General features: G+C 33.4%; 1 protein-coding gene across 1 annotated transcript in view; it reads right to left on the bottom strand.

Moving 5' to 3' along the window:
• Positions 1–23,075, bottom strand: part of gem (transcription factor CP2 like gemini) — a 126,526-nt gene that overhangs the window by 102,661 nt on the left and 790 nt on the right. The gene's annotated exons all lie outside the window — the stretch shown is intronic.

The following is a 23,075-nucleotide window of genomic DNA, read 5'->3' on the forward strand; positions in this document are numbered from 1 at the left end:
AGGTAATCACGTGGCTAGTGGATCTCAATGTTTAGGACGGTGGAGAATAGTCAAGGGCATAGTCGCACTCATAGTAAGATCGCGACCATCGGCAATGTAGAAACAGCTATAATAATAGAACGTAACATACTATTAATCTTAATTTTTTGGGACTTTTTAGTTCATTGCACGACTTGAATAATTTATTATGCTGAGTATAGCGTTCGTTTCTTGAAAGGGGCCGTCCACATATGATGTCACACTCTAGGGCAGTGGTTTCCAAACTGTATGTTACTACGCCTCCTTTTTAAAAAAAATGTGATCTTGGCGCCTCCCTCCCCCTTTATTTCATTAAATAATACAGACACCTTTTTAAATAGTCAACAATGTATCTACTAATACAAAAACGAAAAAAAATAATTATAAAAATAAACAAGGTTTTACTACTTTGCTGAAACAAAGCAGACTTTTTTACTATTAATGAAATAATGTGAAAAGTGCATTAGCAAACTAACCAGAACTCATAGTAAATAGATTTTTGTTTGCTTCAATATATCTGGCGCAGAAATCATTTAAAAGTGGAAACATGGCGAACTTATTTTTTCCAAAGCTCCATTTTTTTATGAATGCCTTCACATTGTTTTTTTTAAATCAGTGAATGCATTAGTGGTCCTTGCATTGATTTATTCACTCAATTTTTTTAAATATCAACCAAATAGACAAGTTTAACAACAAGATTATCGTTCCTAAACAGATTTGCCTCAAATTTCAACATTATGCTTCGACCCTTTTTTTTTACGAGATAGCCAGCGCGCTTCACAATAGTATTGAAGTGAGGTATTATAAAATTAGTCTCTATATTTTCAGACAGGTCTGCAATCAACCTTTTATAGGACTGTTTTTTTATGTAGTTTATAACTAGCGGCCGTTTTATAAACTATGCATTTTGCAAACTGCAAACCTGTGGCTACATTAATTGTGTTAAACTTTTCGCGCCTCCCTTTGCAATCCTCCGCGCCTCCCAGTTTGGAAATCGCCGATCTAGAGGGAGTTGGTCCGATATAATGTGATGACTGGTGACGAAGGGGGGTCATAGAGAATGTGACGTCACAAAATAAACAAAAAGTTTGACGGGATTTAAGGATAAATATTAAAAAACATTTTGTTTTTTAACGTTTATGGGGGGGGGGGGGTTAAAAACAGTCAAAATCGTGTGACGTCATACGCGTATAGTCCCTAATACCCAACTGTTATTTCTACAAAAACTGATGTCCACAATTTAACGATATTGGTAAATTACGTTTTTGTGCGTCAAGCTTAACTAATCCCTTTCAAATTAGAACAATATGCGTATTTCTATTAGCTGATAACCCCCCTTTGCAATAAATATATGAAAAATAAAATTGGGCATACCTATCAACATTAATTATTGATTTTACAATTTTATCGTAAAATTTTAGCGCATTTTACTTAATGATCATTACTTTTTGAGTGAAATTGCACACAGAATATGTACCAATGTGTGACTTATCCGTTTTTGTTATTAGATGCCGCATATATCCAAAGAAATTGAACTACCACATAGGTGTAGTAATGTAAATATGTCGTAGGTACCTATTACGAAATTTGATATTGATCTCCACAACATTTTTTAGCATGAGTGGATTAGCTACCAAACTACATATTGTGTAATAAGAATTAATGAGCAGTGAATACATATTTTTAAGACAAGACAACAAAAATTCAGCACACAGTTTTGTTCGAAATGCTTAAAACTATGCTGATTTAATTGTAATGAAAACAAGTTTCATCCTGAATGCTAAAATGTAATTATTCAAGTCAGCAAATTATTTATTTTTGCCTTGCAGCTGCAAATGTAAAGAATGTAAATGTCCAGTAATATTCACTAAAGATGCTAATGCGTATTTCCTCCCAATTATTATATTTTGGGGGTCAATATTTTTTCTTTAAAAAAAATCAACGGTTGCTTCTTTGAGAGCCTAAACAGTTTGCCTTTCAATATCAATAACCAGAAGAATATAATATTGTAAACGGTAGCAACAAATTATTGCTATTATTTTGGAAAATCGGTAGAAATGGGCAACAATTCAAATTGATTTGTAAATAAGTTAATCATTAGCATTAGTATTTTTAAGTTACCCTTTGATTATTATATTATATTCTAATCTAATAAATCTAAAAATTCTAATAAACTACATTCTACCTGCACCAGCCAAGTTATTTGAGTCTATTTTGCATAGGTATATTTATAAACATGTAGACCAGGGGCGGGCAAACTTTTTGGATGGAGGGCCAAATTCAAGAATTCAAAATGAGCGGCGGGCCGCAAGTAAAACACGATTTTTAGATATACACTATTTATTATCACGAAAAATAAACATTGCAAAAAAATTAATGAGAAGAATGAAAGTGTTGTACATTTTTTCAAATTCAGGTGTTAATTTTATGGTTGATATTTTCAAAACTGCTTGTAAATGGGCATCGGAGATATTTGATCGTAAAGAATTTTTATTGAGGTTCATGATCGAAAATGTTTGTTCACATATATAGGTTGATCCAAAAACAACGAACATTTTTCTTGCATAATCTTTAAGTTCGAATTTGTCTGAATTAAGGGCATTGTAAAATTTGGATATATCTTCACGACGATGCAATTCTCTTAAATCAGTGTCACAGTGCAGACCAATAATCTCAAGTTGTAGCTCTGTCAGTACACTATCAATATCTATTGAAAATGGATCGCGTACTGTTGCTAAACTTGTCTCAATTTTTCGGAAGTCACCAAATCTTTGTAAAAAATCGTCATTCAGAGCTTTAATAATTTTACCATATTCTTCAAATTTATATTCTGGTATATTCAGCAACTTCAAAGTTGGAAAGTGGTCCACGTTCTTATTCGATATTTTTGTCGAAGGAACAACTTGAGTTTTAATTGAAATCCATTCAAACTCTTCACCATATCGTGGGCATATATTATTTTTCCTTGCAACGCAGAGTTAAAAGTATTTAAATATGTCACGATGTTCAACATAGAAAATAGTGGTTACATAGTGTGAGACGAGACGCAAGGAAGACATACTGAGATAATCCATTAACGAAACAACAAATTCTTCAAATTTTAATCTATTGTCAATATTTTTTAAAAAAATATAAAAAAAGTTATTCGTAATCAGAAGTACAATTAATGATGGCGGGCCGCAAAAAAATACCCGGCGGGCCACATGCGGCCCGCGGGCCGCAGTTTGCCCTCCCCTGATGTAGACGGTCAACTGACTGACGCTCAGCATGGATTTCGATCAGCTCGGTCAACAGTTACAAACCTTATGACGTATACTAAGTACATATCTCATTCGCTGAACGTAAATTGTCAAGTGGACGCAATTTATACAGATATGTCAAAGGCTTTTGATCGGGTAGATCATGATATTCTCATTAACAAATTAAGTGCAGTAGGTGGATCTATAAATTTTATCAACTTTTTCAAATCTTACTTTTCGCATCGCTGTCAATATGTGGAGTATGCAAGGTGTAGATCCGACGTCTTTCAAACTTATTCAGGTGTTCCCCAAGGATCAAATCTTGGTCCAATTATGTTCTAGAAAATTTAAATTTTTACACACCCGTCAATTACATGCATGGTCGCAGCCATGACCTATTTTGGGTGAAAGCTGTTTCCTCATGTCAGGCTCACCAGGCACCAATAGCGAGGGCTGTGCGGTTGGTCAATGCACTCCCTAGAGATGTAGATATTTTTGGCGATCCATTATATATTCTGTTTTTTAAATTCTATTTTATTGTTTAATTTGTACTTTTTGAATCATTGTTGTTTTCTTAAAGTTTATTTCTTTTGTATAAAACTATTTTTGCTTTCTTTTTTTCCTCCACTTGGTTTTTTCTGATTTTCCTAACTGATTACTTGTAATTTTTATTCTAAATGTCATGTTGTGAACGTCCTGAATTAATAATTTGTTATGTACTCAACGTGTCTTTTTCAAATAAATAAATAAAATAAATAAATAATACTAGCTGACCCGGCAAACGTTGTTCTGCCATATAAATTATTTCTAGTGAATATTTTGGTTGTTAAATAAAAAATAACGAATGTATTGTAAGTGTGTGGGGATGTGATCTATGACAGAAAGAGGAATGAAGCGCTGTCGACGATGACCGCCGATAAAAACAAAAAAACACCAACCATTCATTTTCTCAATTCAAAATGAGTAATGATGTTCATAATGAATGAATTACCTGTGGCGGGATCTCGTTGTTTAATGTTTATGCAATATCCGTCTTGTCCCTTACAGAAAATTAGCGGATATTGGAGAGCGTCGTATGAACGGTGTGTGTCAGCGATGAACTCCAGATTATATTTTCTTCTTTGAATTACGATTTTTCGCATCGATGTGCGGTCGCCAACCATGATTCCATCAACGTCGTCAACAACAGGCGCATCGAATCGACGCACGTGCTCTCCAGCTGGTATATATTTTATCAGGATTGATGACAATAGCGTGATTGTCACTTTGCAATTCGTGGATGTGTGATTTGAAGAATTTCAATAATTCATTGTGCTCATTCAATAGGGCGTCCAGTTCGCCGACGATGCGCCTGGCATTAGGCGAATTGAGGTTATTGTAGCCGCAACGTGCATCCACACGATTAATGTCCTCACCGCCCATGAAGTAGATTTGTAAAAAATGTATGTGGTTCGTTTGGCATTGGCAGCAATGATCCTACTTTGTGGTACACTTGGCCTTTGATTTTGAACGATGAATGGAATTGTTGACCATTGCCGCAGTATTGTGAACTATTTCTGTTGCTCCGAACGAAGTCATTTGGAAGCATGAATTGAATGTGCGAATGGACTCCAGGAACAGGTTTGAATCTGGAACCGTGCCGATGAGCAGGCCGTTTAATGGTTCTGGTGGTGTCTCAATTTCTGGTAGTTGCACTTTTCCTGATGCGCAATACATCCCGGTTGACTCATGTTTGAATTTGATCGCATTGCAATGGGGACATTCTTTGTCCATAGCACCAATCAGCACGATCGGATGAGCGGAATATCCAATATCTGGCTCGTACTTGAATGCGAGACGAAGGAACGAAGCGGATGTAAATGCTCGATGTACTTGTTGGCGTTGTCGGTCATTTGCTCTGCGTGTGTTAACTACGAATCGGCGCGCTTGGCTCCGCTCCAATTGTCGTTGTTGATTTCGTTCAGCTCGTGCCTCTTGTGATTGAGATGCACGCAATTGCGACATGCTCACACGCACATTTTCGTTATCTTGTTGGATTTGTTCGTCTGTTCTTTCTGCTCTACTATTTCGCATATTTGATGCTTTATTCGTTCGACGGCCCAAATGGGCCCCCTTGCGTCTTGCTGGCATTGTTCACTGTAATACACGCACACAAATAGGTAAATTAAAATAAATCGTACAAAATATTGCACGCACTGCGTTGTGATATGCCAAATGAAATGTCAAAATGACGCGACGCTTATCTTGAATTCTTCTCGGACGTAGCGCCATCTGTCATTCAACAACATAAATAATTTAGTTCTGTTTGAAATACGAACGACAGTTAAATTTGTTCATACAAAAATATTAAAATACGATTTAAAAATGGGAGGATGGGGGTAGGAAGGTGAAAATTTGGGGTTATAGGTATTTTTTGATGCCAAATGAAAAAAAAATACAAAAAAAAAAATTGTCAAAAAAATAAAAGATTTTTTTTCTGGATAGAGATACCCTTATCACCTAGCGGTATGGAATATACTTTATGACCTATTCTCATACCTAACAAATATACATTTAAAAAAATCATAAAAATCGGTCGAGCCGTTTCGGAGGAGTGCGACCACAAACACCGTGACACGAGATTTTTATATATATAGAGATGTATTAACGGCCCACGTGCTCGTCGTAGGTCAAAATTGAGTTTTTATTGTATTTTCAAACCATGATCCTGGACACTCCTTAAACGTTGTAGATAATCTATTTATATAATTTTGAAGCCTTATTATCCTTTATAGTTATTTTTAGTATATATAACTTTATAGTTTGTCAATTTATGGCTACGGCCGTATGTTGTAGCTTAACCACTAGGGAATGACAAAAGAAATGGCGTATTTCAAAAAAACACTACCTTATTCTTAGGTCAATAATTATTATAAAGCAATCATTATTCATAAGATGTTTATCACACTTGAATGGTAAAAGACATAGCTTATAATAAGTATCTTTAGAATCATCTTCAAATGTGTTAATCTTGCCGATTTTTTGAATAATAAAATGCCTAATTCTTGTCAAATTTGGGATCACAGAGATTATCAATATAATTTTTTATCGTGAATATTTTACAAAAATTATTTCGTCATAAATTATACTAATGGTTTCATAAATGCGTTTAAAAATTAATAAACGTAAAAAATCTTAACACCACTGCACAGTTATGTACCGAAATATGACTATATTCTAAAACATTAGAGCGAGAGGTTTAAAAGAATACTATTTTATGTAACAAAAATACTTTATGCAGTCATCAAATGTTTAAAATAACTATAAAAGATAATAAGGCTTCAAAATTATATAAATAGATTATCTACAACGTTTAAGGAGTGTCCAGGATCATGGTCAAAAACTCAATTTTGACGTTCGACGAGCATGTCCCCCCTTAAAGCGCAATCTGCATTTGCATTATAAGCCAAATTTAATGTTGGTCATTATTTATGCCGATTTCATGTTGCTGGCATCTGAGGGTGTGTCTTGAAGATGAGGTGGTCGAGCGGTCGAAGCGCCAACGACCAGTTTCATCTGGTAAGACCCGATATTGTCCGCAAGAATCCGAAATAATCTTACGTACCTAATACGCTTGAAATGGCAAAGGGTAAACACATTCTCATTGGCCAGTAAACTTTCCAGGGGTGTACGATAAGATTGCCATGTTTTAAAAATATTTCCCCACAATTAAAGATATTCTCCCCAGCAAAATTTAAATTCTAAATTCGAAATTTTATATTTCTATTATTATTCATTTTTCATGCTTACGTTGTACATTGTATCAAATCATTTGTCTGCAATGTACCATCAAAATTCATCGCCGCTCATAGGTTTTAAGTACAATGCGATTTACTAAAATGATACAATCAATATTTCAATAACTTGTTTGACAAGGAAAATAATATTTACTACCGAGTAGCGACAGTGGTGATCTTTCTAATCATCGTTGATTTATTTGTTATTAATACATTCATGAGATGCACGGATTCGGTATGTATACCTATTTGTCGGATTCATATAACAAGAGGTAGAAAGGCTGCTAAATACATTAGTCGCGCAATGGTCCGAAATCTACATATTAGGACGTACAATATAATACCTATATCGTTTCTCACATATTAATGTTTGTGCACTAAGAACCTACTAGTTTTTACCCGTTTTATTATCGTGATGAGACAAATATTCATTGAACGTTTTTTTTTCTGTGAGTGCAAGCGTAGAGTTTTTAAATCATGTTTTTGTAATTTTACTATTATCATCAAAATCAGACTAATGAAAAAAATATAGATTAATCGATTAATGACCAACGTCTCTATTACCACGGGTCATACAAAAATAGGTGGGGACTTACAATTCTATATACAATAGCAAATAGTTCTAAAATAATGTAATAATTTATGTATTATCTATCTAATGTCGAAGTGAATAAAAAATGCTAAGTATATCAATTTTTAGATACTTATTATTTCTTCGATATTTCGATGCAAATTTTATATTTTTTTTGCGATGGGTTACAAATAACATTTGAAGAATGGATAAATATATATTTTTATAAATCCAAATACCATGACCGATCCTAATAAGATCATATATGGGCCTCCACGGAGTAGAGGTTTGTATTAACAGATTTTGTTTTTACGAGAAATGGATGTCAGCCACTTGCTCAACCTATTAGGTCCATATTCTGACTAACACACACATTGAAAAACAATACGTGTATTTGTCAGACCCAGGATTCTGACCTGGGTCTGAAAGTCTAACACAGTCGAGGTCTAACGGAGAAGGGAAACTAGCAGTATTCGAGAGGAAAATATTTCGTCATTGGAGTCATACAAGAAAATGGGGCTTACTGAATAAAGATTAATCGTGAGCTGGACAACCCAACTGAACAGAATATTATTGGTAGATGGTCATAAAGACTGCGATAGTGAGGCCATATTGAAAGAATCCGGACGACGTTACAAAAATCCTGACCAGGTGGGTATCGCAACGGAAGAGAAATAGGTGGATTAAATGTATTGTAGAAGACTAGAAATTGGAGAAGATCGAGGAGAGACAGAAGCCGTAGACTGTAGAGGATATTTGTCGAATAGCTACATCCCAATACAAAACAATATTCTAGAATAGTAGTAATTTATTGTATTTGTTATTTCCTTGTATCATGAAGAAAATAAGTAATTTAATCAACTGACTAGTGGTCAAAAGAAGTTTAGTGGATTTGCTAATACACCTAATATTTAAAAATGGTTGATTTTAGAAAATCTCCATGACTCATTTGTTAACACCTTTGAACTTTGCGATTTTATTTGTTTTGTGACGTAGTTTAGCATTATTTTAATATTACTTGTGAATATTATTATTAAACTTGTGCACAACCTGTTTTTTAATACCTTATTATAATATCTCAGGCTTGAATAATACAATATGTAACAATATAATATAAGCAAGAATAAAATAAACGCGTTGGTTAGGTGAATATGCAAATAACATTATAAGAAAAAAACATTCTTAATTATCAGATTTAGACATGCGATGATTTCATAAAGGATGTTCAACAAAAAATAATTTATACACGATAATTATTACTCTAATAAATAAATAAACTTTTTGGATTCGTCTTACTTTAATATAATATGACGTCATTATTTAGATAAACAATCATGAAAAATAAGTGTCAGTAGGTATTGCATAATATTCATCGATACCGGTACACCAGTAAACCAATTAATAGCACAATGCGTTAATATAATAAACTACCATTCCTATCGGTGGCGAAGAGTGGAGGTAGGCTGTTAAGATCTGACATAAACAGTGCACACAAAACTTTGCCGGCCAAACGTATTTGTTTTCATTGAACTAAGACTACATTGTGTGGATAGTGTTTGTTAGTTTTTTAAATTAAAAAAAAAATTAAGCCTTGCCTAAGCCAAGCCATAGTCAATAATTTATTGTAAAAAATATTCGTTTATCTATCTATAATATCTACAAGTATGTCATTAGGGATTAATGAAATAAAAAAAAACTAACCAATATCTGTAATAGTATGTATTCTAAATTCAACGAAAACAGTAAGTATGACTGAAAAAAATTGTGCACTATTTTTATCAGATCTCCCATAGCATACTTAAACTATTTGTTTAGGCAGGGTTTAATTGAATTTTAAAAACTAACCAGCATCCTCTGCAAATTGTATTCTTAGTTCAATGAACACAATTAAGTATGACTGACAAAGCTTAGTTTGCACTATTTTGTTTGACGAATCTTAACAGCCTACATCCACCTCTCGCCAGTCGCCACTGCTTCCTACACATTTTAATTTAATTGATATACTAAATTATGAAACATAAAATTACTTACTTAGAGATTTAATTTCTTAATTATCCGTTCGATATGTATTTTTAAATATTATTGCTTACTTCTTGACGCGAAGTATAATTTTATTAAATAACAGAGATTGACATCAAAGAACAATTATTAATTATTCACTTCAGTTTGTTACCAAGCAGTTTTCGCAAATGTATCTTACGTGAATTTATTAATACACCAAAAAACAATTATTAACGAGCTGTTTATACAAATTAAAATATAAGTAAAATACCACTGAACGAAAATTTAATAAAAAAAAAACATACGTATTTAAATCACTACCTACAATAATTTTGTTTAAATTCGTAAAAACACATGAAGACGTCCAAGTCGTTTTACAAAATAAAACTTTAAAATGTGAAACGACCAGTGTTGCCAACCGTCATTCACAAAAATATGCCAGATAGGGTAAGAAAATAAGCTAGCTAATAAAAAAATAGTAGATTTTCTCAAAATTGAAAAAAAAATATGTAGAAACTATCTTTTCAAACAAGTCATAATTAAGATTGTTTTTCGAGAACAAAGATTGAAGTAGAATTTATGATTTTACAACTACAGATCCACCAGTATAAGTTGTCCGCTGAGTGATGGCGCCACATGCTAACATTTGACATATTATCATTCAATACTTTTTATACTGTCATGAGCTTAGTTCTAAATTCGACCACCGAACGATTTATGGCGATATTTCTATACAAAATAAGATTTTTTCCCCTTTTTTAAAACAAAAGTAAGATTTTTTTAAGCAGCATGTGATCCTAAAACATCATTTATGGGTCTTCACAGAGTGAAAGATGTATTAACAGATTTTTGTTGATTTTTTTTACGAGGAATGGAGGTTAGCCACGTGATTATGTTGAAAAACAATATGTGTATTTGCCAGACCCAGGATTTGGGCATGGGATTAGTGGGCTTATTATGTAAGTACATGCAAACAAAGACGACGTGACTATTGGGTACCAGTGGCGCACCCAGGATATAATATTGGGGGGGGGCCCAAGGAGGATAATGTAAATTAGTCCCATAGGCTCTTTTTCTTCTTCACAGCCTAATTTCTCGTTTATCAGTCTTTTGTCTATTGCACTCGGTGTACCTACACCATGGTCCTAACATCCTGAAACGGGCCCTCAGGCTAGGATATTTGGTGGTTCCCCTACCTACCGCTAAGATTAAAGGCAGTGTGAAACACTAAATTAACGTTTTCCAAATTGTGTTTTAGTTCAAATTAAGGGTACTTATACGGTGAATTATTGGCGATTTTTAATACATCTACTTTAATAATGGAGCTGTCGAGTATCGACATATAATAATAAAAAAATATATTGCACAATTATATAAGTAATTGAAAATGGTCATGGCCATGAAGAATAATAGCGCCGCAGGCGACTTTTTTTACTATTAAAGTTAATTTATGATGTATGTTTATCTCACTTATCTAGTCAACCCGACACGCCGGGCCCCCCATAACCCGGGCCCCCAGGCTAGAGCCCTGTCAGCCCTCCCAAGCTATGACCTACACCACTCCGGAATTCGGGTGGACACGGAGAATTTTTTGACAGTTCCATAAGGGATTGGGTTTCTAAAAAAACCCGACATTAGTATTTCGAAATTTTGTGTTAGAAATTAAAATCTAAGAATTTTTTATTTGTCTAAGCCCAAAGGTATAGTTTATTGGCTTTAAATTTCAATGTTTAAAACGGGGGTTTGTTAAAGTTTGGTAAAAGTTTAAAATGTTTTAAAATGGGGTGCCAGGGCCCCTTGCCCCCCCTGGGTGCGCCACTGACTGTTGGTCACTAAAGACTAAAATTTTTGGGGAGGTGAGCCTTGAATTTTTATTTTCTGATTTCGGGGGCCCGTGGTATGAAAAAGTTTGACAAGCACTGGTCTAGACTCAAGAGCTACAATATGTATGCCAAATTCAAAAAAAAAATGTTCTTTTGATTTACACCACCGCCGACTGGTGGTTTTAGTCGTTCTTTTCGCCGAATTTTTATTGTCGATTTTTTAATATTGAGGTTCCAAAATATTAATTGACAATGGACAAAAAAAAGTATTATTGCATTTAACTTATACACAAACCTCTTCAACACAATACAGCCTAATTTCTCGTTTATCGGTCTTTTGTCTATTGTACTCGGTGTACACCAGTCCGGAATTCGAGTGGACACCGAGAATTTTTTGACAGTTCCATTAGGGATTGGGTTTCTAAAAAAACCCGACATTTTCGAAATTTTTGTGTTAGAAATTAAAGTCTGAGAAATTTTTCTATAAGTGTGCTGGTGAATTATTACATTCTGATAATTTTTATTTTGGGGGGTGCCAGGGCCCCCTGGCCCACCCTCTGGGTGCGCCACTGTTGGGTACATAGTAAATATTGCGAAAGACCAATAAATGGAATATTTTAGACTTTATGGTAGATATCTTACGAGATCACCCACGAAAATTTTTCGGATATTTTCTAGGCTCAACCAATTGGTCCATACTTTGGTTCCAAACACACACTGAAAAACATGTAAATAATTAACCAGACCCAAGATTCGAACCCGGCACCCACATTTTAAGCTGATGCGATAGTCGCTCGGCGATCGTGGGTGTTGAGCAATTTAGATATCACTTACATTTGTATTGTATTTATTTATTTATTGTTGGTAAGATATCAGGTATAAAATGTCAGCATTTACCGTTTAGCAGATCCGGTGAAAATATGCTAGTTTTTTGAGAGAAGTTTGAACGCATTTACGGTGTCAAACAAGGGTACGTATATATAACGTAATTTCCAATCTAGGTACTTACGAAAAATGATAGATCTGGCAAGAAAAACGATAAGTTGGCAACACTGTTAATGTAAGAAAAGTTGCATGTCATATGAGATTAAAAATAAGGGTGAGAAACTCACAGATGTAATGGACTGACTCATTGTGGCTATACAGGTACCTACTATCTATTATATTCTTAATAATAATAATGCGAATTAACAAAATTTAAGAATGTAGGTAGCATTTTTAATCTGAAATACTTCGAAAAAAATAAAAATACAATTTACACCGAAAGCGAAGTGAGCCTACAACCAACGGAGCCTGGATGCTGTGCTCTAAATATCTCGTATGTTCCTGAAGTGTTTCTAGTTATGCATGATATATACATATAATCTTGCCATAAATAAACAAATCAGAATATTACCTAAGGATTATTTATATTTTATCATATTTTAATTTACTTATTTATGTACTTCAACATTGATCTATTAATCTAGATATAAGTGTATTCAGTAGTTAAATTTAACAAAAAATGTTTCGAATGTGTGATAAATTACACAATGGTTTTGAAACATTTTTTTTATTATACATATACATAATAATATATTGACGGCAGTTTCTGTCCACATAAACGTACTTTGTCTCCGTAATATGTTTTTGATTTAGAACCGTTATAATAAAGTTCTACTATGTACGTAAATGCCAGTTAAATTGATAATACAAAACGTTATTCTATTGTCATTTCGTTCCGAAATTTTTGTTCAAGATTACATCATTATTTCGTATAATCTTATCGATATCAGAATACGCCAATTAAATGTAATCAGCGTGATTAAAATGTCATGAGAATCAATGAGCAAAATTCATGTCATCGTAAATTAAAGACAAGAAGTAAGATTAAATAAATAAACCTGGGGATGAATCAATTGAGTCTCGAATTATTTAAATGAATCAAAACAGTGATTTGAGTCACATGACTGATTCACTGATTCGGTCGAAAAATTCAACTGCAATTTTCGCGCCACAGTAAGACTACACAATAAAAAATGAAAACTGGTTTTGATGTCGGGAAATCCCGAAGAGATACTCAGGTAGGTAGGTATCTCATTTGCTTGCTCGGACAGCCAATAGAAAACATATCTGATGATTGCACATTTCTTAAACATGCTGCGGTTGATAAAATTATGATAAAACAATTAAATACACGTGAGATGTGACGCATATGGTGAAGAGTATAACCTATTTCGATTTGCTATTATCTGACAGACGTATCCCGCAAAATTTGTAATGTTTTTTTTTTTTATAAGATAATATTTTAGTTAGATAGATATTAACCCAATGCTTTCGGGCCGCACACAATTGTGTTTTTGCTAATTGCTTTTCAAATGCAAATTAACAGGTTAATTACAAAATTAATCAAAAGGGCCCGTAAGCATTGGGTTATATAATCATAAAATGATTTTTTAAACATCGGATTGGTGTTTGTTTACTGGGGTACATTACCTACACTTACATACTACGAACTTATATTCCAGGAGTGACTATATTAATTGACAATCTGTTATTTAGAAATCGAAACACCGATTTAAAAATAATTTTGATATATATTGAATGTTGCATAACACGTAGTCAATATTTTTTCATTTTACTATTTATTAGTTGGTGACCCCCTAAAAAACCTTGTAACTCCTTTGGGGTTCAGAAACCGTACCCGTGTATTATGAAGAAAATACAGTACAACACGTAGCCAAGTTAATTAGGTCAATATTAAGCTTGTATTACTATAATTCGAACGCTTCCTGGTGGAAAATATTATGGTTATAAAAATGATTCAAAATATTTATTATAAGACCTTTCTAAATTATTGAAAAAAAAACTCATGTCATTAGACCCCATCTCAAATTCTTCAGTAACTACACACCAAGTGAATAGGTACCTACGAAAACTAATATTTAATTGAAAATAATATAAGAAAAAATACACAAGGTATTTTGATTTAAAACCGGTTTTAGATACACGCCGTTGAGACATGCTCGAATTAAAAATAAATATTATTTGCCTTTATAACCTGCAATATCAGTAAATTAATAAATAAAACATATAATATAAACCCGTAAAAATTACCTACGAGGAATATTTGCACCGAAATTATACTTCTGTCGCGTTCGTGCTAGAGGTAATGGCGTCAGCGATCAAATGAAGGGGATTACTAGGAGAAACCCTCACCCTAGACTGAGCGAAGCAAAAGATCGTGCGGGGTGGATAGGTTTGGTCGTTCAGAAGATTGCTTTATTTAAGGGTGGTTACGATCGTCAACTATGAGGGATTGGACAATAGTGAATATAGTCTGACAACTTTCATTATCGACGTAAACGTCAAACTGACAATAATAGAAGGATGCGCCGTGCGTGGCCGTACTCGGAACCTCGAGCCGTCAAGCTAATCTGACACCCCAATCGTCGAGTTGTGTCGGGCCAGGGCTCGAAATAGACTGGAGCGCCGTCCGGTTCATAAAATCCCCAAATTTTTCATTCCGTCTCGTCAAATTATTGAGCGCTCCGGTTCGTAAAATTTTCCATTTCGAGTGCTGTGTCGGGCTAACAAATAAATAGTTATATTTCGCCCACAACTAAACGAAATATTCAAAACTATATTTATTGACCAGGCCAAACGGTCAGCGCGAGTCGTCGATGATACAGCTGGACGCTGGACGTAACGTGCCAATGAACCAAAATGCGAAGTTTTGCCTGCATGTGGCGCCCCCTGTGTAGACTTCTTGTCTTATCAATACCAGTAATAAGATGCGCAATTGGTATATTCAAAGATGTTGAAGAAACCCGTCTTCTATAAGATGTAGCCTTCTGTGGTTTACTTGTTAAACCCGCTGAAGCAATTTTCCAGTTTTTAAAAAGTGTCATTTTTATATGAAAGCTCGACGAACTGATTTTATCTGTTGGATCAGGATCATGTTGGATATGGGATCTTTTTTTTTGCTTCACTTTCACATTTTTGGGTTCCATCTTTATTCTCTATAAAAGATTTTCTTCATCATCTTTGGTTTACATCTAATGGGTATACATTGCCGACTCAAGTAGAAAGCCGATACATTCACAACGACTGGTCCTACTTTTTCCGCCCCTCCCATTGTTGTCCTGTCATTTTTCTATAGAGTGTTCATACTGACGCGTCTGTCGTGTTCACATAGGGAATCGTTTGATTTGAATAGATAAGTTACATGATAAATAATACACTAGCATTAACACACCTTCTACTAAATGTAATGCATAAATCAATGCTACATATTTTTTGGAAATCGATATTACCACCGGTTTTTGTGTGATAGTCTGACTTTGACAGCTGATGAATAACAGGAATGTATATTATTTATAATTTACTTATCAATATATTTGATTTGAGATTTTTTTATAATTCAATTTGAAACGAGAAAGGGTGAATCAATATGCCAAGCAATCTGGGATCTGATTTTGACAGCTGAACAGTGGACCACTCGCTGCTTGAGCAAAAAGATATGCTAAGGCTTTATTAATCTAAAGATGGCGCTGTTATACCAGATTTTTAGGCACAAAGTGCCATATCTCCTCTTTTTCTTCTTATCCTTTGCCTAATACCTACTGATGATAATCACTATTATAGCCCAACAATCTCCTACGTTAATATGGTTGCTTCCACTATTGTTAGTCCAGTCGCTTCATCTTGAAAGCGCAGGACACCACGACTTCCTATCTCTGACGTCATCAGTGATCACTCTGCTGCTCAGATCTCGAACAATTGAAGAGCGCGTTTCGTACAGGTAAACTGTGATGCCAAACTTTTCCAATATAGAAGATATGTAGGCGCATGAGTGTGTACATGTAATGCAGAGCATCATCAGCCAACATTAGGTATATTTTGAACGTATGGAGTTTATTGCTTTCCGATTTTCCAGTCCGGAAAATGAGTGCTTTGTACAGTTTCTTGTTGCCCTATTCTTTGTGATGCAGTGGGTTTACATATCTCGGTGAAACGACTAGGGGCATTTTTGGAAAATGCAATTTATTCGCCTAATTTCCTTTTCGTAGACCCAGAGTAGTTGTCTAAGTATATCTCTACGACTACCTATATAAATACTTGATATTATTTCAGGGCTATAAATGTGTACCTTTAATTGATTAGGATTTTATAAACTTTATAATATTGTTATCTTCATTCATGACGTGCCAACTGTAGGTATATTTAATTTGAGGCGTTTTTTTGTTCATTATTATTTTTAAAGTCGATTCAATATCGACAGTACCTAATACTTTATTGATCAATACTTATACTTATGACAATATTATGTTACGTATTTTTTTATATATGGTAACGTTAGAATTCAAATTAATTAAATATATCTAACAAAGATCGTCGTTTTTATTGTAACTAGCTATTAAATTTCTAAAAAAAAAGCAATAAATACATAATAATATTGTGTATGAAATAAAAATCCGTCATGAATAGATATAAAATTATAAAATTTACTCAACAAACAATTTTTTATGAGACAGGACTGATTTGCATAATATATTTCACTGATGGAACTATTTATGACATGTTGGCGACACTTGATTCAAATTAATTTGTTCCAAATATGAATTACGTATGAATTGATTCAAATACAAAATCGCCACTACATTTTGCTTGTTATGTGCACTTTTCATCCATATGCCAACACCTCAGACACATACCTATTAGAAAATATTTTTGAAAAAATATTGGTACGCAGCGGGCCTTGAACTCGCATCCATTGGATTCAGGTCAACGTGCTTTACCAACCAAGATATCCGTGCTATACCTAATCACGACGAAATTAACTAGCTATACTGAAATGCCTGTGCTCCAGATTTTTTTTTGTGAATTATTTACTTTAATACAAAACTAGTTTAATAAGAATATAGTGTAATTAAACTAACCAACGGTTATTACGTACTTACTTACTTATTTTATCAGCAGTTGATATGCAGTAATACCAAAAAGAGTAATGGATAGATTTGTTAAATTAACATGTTTTAGAACTGAGAAACCTTAATACATACATAGATAGACATAGAGTGAGCAATTGCTAGACGAAGACTGGAGAATAGTAACAGGGGACCAAGTGTGGCCAGGGAACGTCACCGGAGAAGAAGAAGAATAATGATAAAATTAGATGGGCCCATACCATAACTACATCATATATTTGTCTTCATTTATCTGTCTGTAACGCAGCGCAACACAGTACACACAAGCTCTCTCTTTGTCTCCGTATTGAACACATTGAATGCATCGACAAGAATGTTGATAGATGGCACTGCCACCTGGTAATTTGTATAGTATTTAATATATTTATGTAACAAAGTATTTTTTTCGTCATTATTTAAAATGTATTGGTTTTGATGATGCATTCATTAACTATTATTGATCATAAATGAAGATGAGTAATAAATAAAAGCACATCAAATTACTAAATCGTTCTATGATATATATTTTAAAAGTCTACTCGTTTGCCAGAAAGATTTTCTATCAATCTGTAACAGGTTTATGTCTAGATGTATCATAAAATAAAGCTTTCAAATTCATATAATTGCTAAATATTGTATAGGTAGCACTGAAAAAACAATATAATAGGGAACATGTAGCAGTGGCGAGCGGTCTATAGATGCTGTGAGTGAGAAGCATTCCTTGAAATATTCGATAAATATTACTCTGTAATATTAGGTTTATTAATTCTGTACTATTTTCTTACTTTTAGTCTTTGCCACAGCATGACAAATAAACCTATTAGGTATTAGTTATTATTTAAAGCTTTAAACTATGCCTAACAATGGACGTATTATTTAAAAAGATTATCAAAAAATCCTGTAAATACTTCATAGCGGTGATTAAGTCCATCTAATTCCTGGAGCCTATACCTCGTCTTAATGGCACCATTAACAAAATCATTGATACCAAAAAAGACCCTTCTGGCTCTTGCATGAACTAGAGCCATCGCACACATGCTGCACGGTTCATTGGTCACGTAAACATCATAACCGGTGCACAGGTACGGTCCTGACGCTTCAACGGGTCGTTCAGATTTAGTCTTCTCAGTCGCTTTGCTATTTTCAAGACCCTTCTTTGTTGTGACGTTTTTATTTTTACCCAATGTTTCTGGTCTAGATAATTTTACATTTGCTTTGTCAATATATACTTCATCTGTTATAACACCATCATCCATTTCTTCGGTTTGAGATAATATTTCTTTTATTAGTCCAGTTCTGTTAGTTATAGTACCTGAATTAGAAATATTAACAGATTTTTCTTGTTGGTTTGAGCAATTAATGGTACAATCTGAATATACTTTTGAGTTATCTTCACTTTTTGCAACAAGTAAATCAGCACGTCTAATTGAAGGTTTAGCTCCAAATTTAAGTTCAGGAAACTTTTTCAGAAGAGAAGTTTTATAAATTTCCGGTACTCCATTAATAATTCTTCCATCAAAGACTTGTAACGTTTCCTTAACTGACTGACTTTTCCAAGCACCACCACTTTGACTCTTAGCAACGTTGTCAATAGCATTCATAATTGCATGGCGACAGGGGTTTATTGATCTCATATCAAATCCCACAGCTACTACGGAAGATATAGTCGGATCTACAATGATTGCTCCATCAAAATGTTTTAAAAAATTTCGAATACTTCCACCGTCTAATGGTGCTTCTAACTCTTCTATATTAGTATCTTTTTGGCATTGATTTATATCATCTTGTCTTTTAGAACATTTCTTCATTTCCATACTTTTGCAATCTTTACTTATAAAAGAGCTTCTGTAAACATTACTGACTTCTAAAGCAGCTGCCAAATATTGTCTATGCATTTTTACTTCGGCATTACTGAAAAAGTTTCCACTGACCAGCTTTTCTGTATATTTATCAGCATGAAAATTACATGGCCACATTTTACTGGCTAACTCATTCTGGTTCTTAGTTTTTGGTAGTACTGAGCTAACAGTAACAATTTTAAATTCAGTTGTGAAGAAAGAATTATAGTCGAAACCCTTTGATGTAAAGAGACCCTGGAGTTCTTTGATGCTTGTACTAATTGGACACAGAATTATTTCAGAGTTGCGTACTCTCTTCAAATGCTGTAATTCTGGCAACGGAAGAATATCATTCAACTGAGATATTACCGTAGAAATTAATTTCTTCTCCAGTATTGCTCCCACATAGACGTCTACTCCATTTACCAAGTCAGTAAATTCTTTGGATAACACAGGCTGTAATTTTGTTGTTGATTCTATTAGAAACTTTAATAGATAATTATAATTATCGGTTTCTGGGGATGATTTACTGTGAACAATTTCACAGTTTAAAAGCATATTTTTGTTGTGAGTCGAAGCTTGGAATCTTCGTCGTTTTTCCGGTGGTTCACTCATTTTATTAAGACTTGCGTAGTATTTTAAAGGTTTCTTTTGATGATGGCAATGAATTATTTATTCAGAAGTGCAAGTCTTGATTTTCCATTTTGATTGTCCGTTCCTTGATTCACTTCAGTCGTCTGAAAGAAGACGGGATGGTAGCATGATTAATCCAGAAATATTCCTCTTCTTTTGTTGATTTCATCAATTTATCCACACAATACACATTTTGTAATCATAATATTATTATGCATTCACTGAATTTGATAAAATCAACCAACATACATAGACTAGAATAAATTACAACAAACGATTATTGCAATCACTGGTATTTTCAAAAAATTAAAAACAGATTTTCATTTTATTCCGTTACTTTTAAATTAATTTTTATGCATTAAATTACTTATATGAAAGATACTTTAAGAATAACAACTACAACTTGGTGGGATCCACATTATAATGATCATATTATATTAGTATGCAGATATATTAAAATCAGAAAGGGTATTTTCAGATGTAGCAATAATTATGTTTATGAAGTGCCGGATATTCTATTTTTGAAAAACATAAATACTTCTTAAAATTCCGTGACAAATTTTCTAAACAAATGGTGGTAGCATTAGTTGTCATTCATTTCATGCACTGAAAAATTAGTTCCTAATTAAAAATACAATATGCATACCTAATAGTTAATAATGCATTTTTAAAATAATGGGGAACTGTTTGCAAGCAAGAACAAAATTTGTGAAGACAAAATATATAATGTAATTATTGTGTTTTATTTGAATTACAATTTGTTATCAAGTTAATGAGATCTTTATGATGACAATGAGTTGGGACTTTCACTTATATTATTTAATTATATTCATAGGTGAGAATAACATATACACAAATATTCTATTTAGAACCTATGTGAAATAATAATATAATTATGATCAGAGATCGGTCCTGGCTTCCTTCAACAGCACCGAACTTTCTAATTCGGTTCTACAAGTAAGCTGATAATAATATGCCGTCATTTAAAAACTATGTAAGTACTTAATAGTCAATTAACTGGGCGATCAGTATTTAATTAAAATATGCAGATGGTTATTGAAATTACATTTGAAATTAGCTGCAGACAGTACTTGAGTAGTAAACAAAACAATTATCTTTGTTTGACAAGAAAATCTGATGACCGGCTTACAATTTTAACACAGATTATACAGCTACTCGTGGTGAATACCTGACTAACGGATTATTCAGTGCTTACTTTAAAAATACCAGTACCAAATGATTATTTAAAATTTACTTGGTGTTTACAAGGATTTTTAAAAAGTCATTTAATTACGAGGATTTATTTACCACTAAAATGTAATTGGTGGTAGAAAAAATAATATTTACTTGCAGTGACATCATTCTGTCTAGCTGCCGAAAAATCTCACGATTATTCAAGCTTAGATGCCTTCAAAATTTATGAAACAATATTCAACATTGCATCAATGATCTTGGTGATATTAAACGAGCTTACAGCACACCGGAAAAATATACTAAGTACTTATATGTGTGTAAGATCCTGATTTTATAGAAATGACAGTCTATGAGAGTCTGATGGCGTACTTATTTTTCTGATTGAAACTTTTGACTTGAGACTCAGGTATTTGATCATGAAATAATAAAACGTTATATAATATATTCGAATTAATATGAATTATAATAAAGAATACTAAGTATCTTATTAAATTTAGCACATCAGTAAAATGCTATATAAATAATTCGGAACATTAATATTTAATGATGATCTCAGTATGATCCTTAGACCAATCAATATTTAACCGATTGTGACAATTCATATTAAGTATTATTTTACTTTATTTTACAATGTTATATAACGATTTACCTAACTATATTATCAAATACAGGAATAAACGAAGATTATCAGGATCCATAAGCAAGACAGATGAACGCGACAATTGAATCTAAAAATAAAAAAAGATAAGATAATAAAAAACGAGCAGTTCAATATGTACCTATCTATCTACCTATCGACAAAAAAAAACACTGTAACCAAGTAAATAGTGTCACCATTATGATAATTCTATCTAAACATTCCTGGCGAATTTCTAAAAAATGGCTAGAGGGGACAAGTCTAGAGCCCCATCCGAATCTTTACATTAGTATAAAAATAAATGTGTTTTGTGGGATCCTAACCATAAATGAAATACCGATTATGAAATACTACACCACTCCCCGAGATGAAGTCGCAACTTGACCCTCTGCCGTCCATAGAAAGTAGCGTAAGGCCAAATGGTTACAATAAGTATTATATTATATGAATGAAATGAGAATTTATGAATGGACCAGGTAGAGTGGAGGAGTCTGCTTGAGGCGGATCCACCACAGGTTGTAGTGTCAAAGAATTCTAGTATGTACAATTTCTATTTTATATTATGTAGAATAATATGCCAGTGTGGCATTTGTGAAACGGTATCGGCTTCCATCTCTTTTACACAATTGTTTATCACTTGTGTCCGTAGCACCGGTTCTTTCTTATACCTCATGCTCGGTACTAAGGTGACATACAAGTTTTGGATAACCTAATCATCACCATACATTCATATACAAGGAACCTTCGTTCATTGCGATCCCAGCGATCGATTTATAATAATATTTTTTGTCCCGCACTTATTTTGATATGTGCCACGTGCCAGGAATTGTTTTAATGAGTTATAATTACACCCGTATGATCTTTCTCTCTTGCTTATATAATAAAGTTAAGGGTGTGAGTGAAACAAAAGAATGTTGATATGTTGCAATGCAGAACCAAATGAAAGTTACTTTTTCAGTTTATTGTAAAATTACGTAAACTTTTATTTTATGTATGGCATTTATTATGTTATTTTTGATTAGGTATTAATAAATATTGTTTTCATTTTTTAAATACCTAGTTTTTTATTAAATCCTTTTTTCTTATCATGACTGTGTCCAAGATGTATCTCCTGTGATCAACGGGGGGTTACCTGTACTCAATAACTTTGAAACTCTAGTTTCAAAACAGCAAGAGACCTGAAAGAATTTATGGAACTCTATAATAAGTTCCGAAGAAGATGATAAGTGCAATTTTTGGGGAGGAGTAGTAAAAACACACCGAGTATTAGGAGAGCAGGGATGAATCGTGGGTTCATATCCCGCATCTGGCAAAATAGATTGGGTTAATGGCTAAGTATCATTTGTCTTTAAATGTTTGAAAATAATTCTCACTCTGAGCAGGCCTATATTACGCTC

The sequence above is a fragment of the Rhyacophila brunnea genome, unplaced genomic scaffold (assembly GCF_057557595.1).
Source record: "Rhyacophila brunnea isolate RB1 unplaced genomic scaffold, BYU_Rbru_1.0 scaffold_15, whole genome shotgun sequence".
Lineage (NCBI taxonomy): Eukaryota > Metazoa > Arthropoda > Insecta > Trichoptera > Rhyacophilidae > Rhyacophila > Rhyacophila brunnea.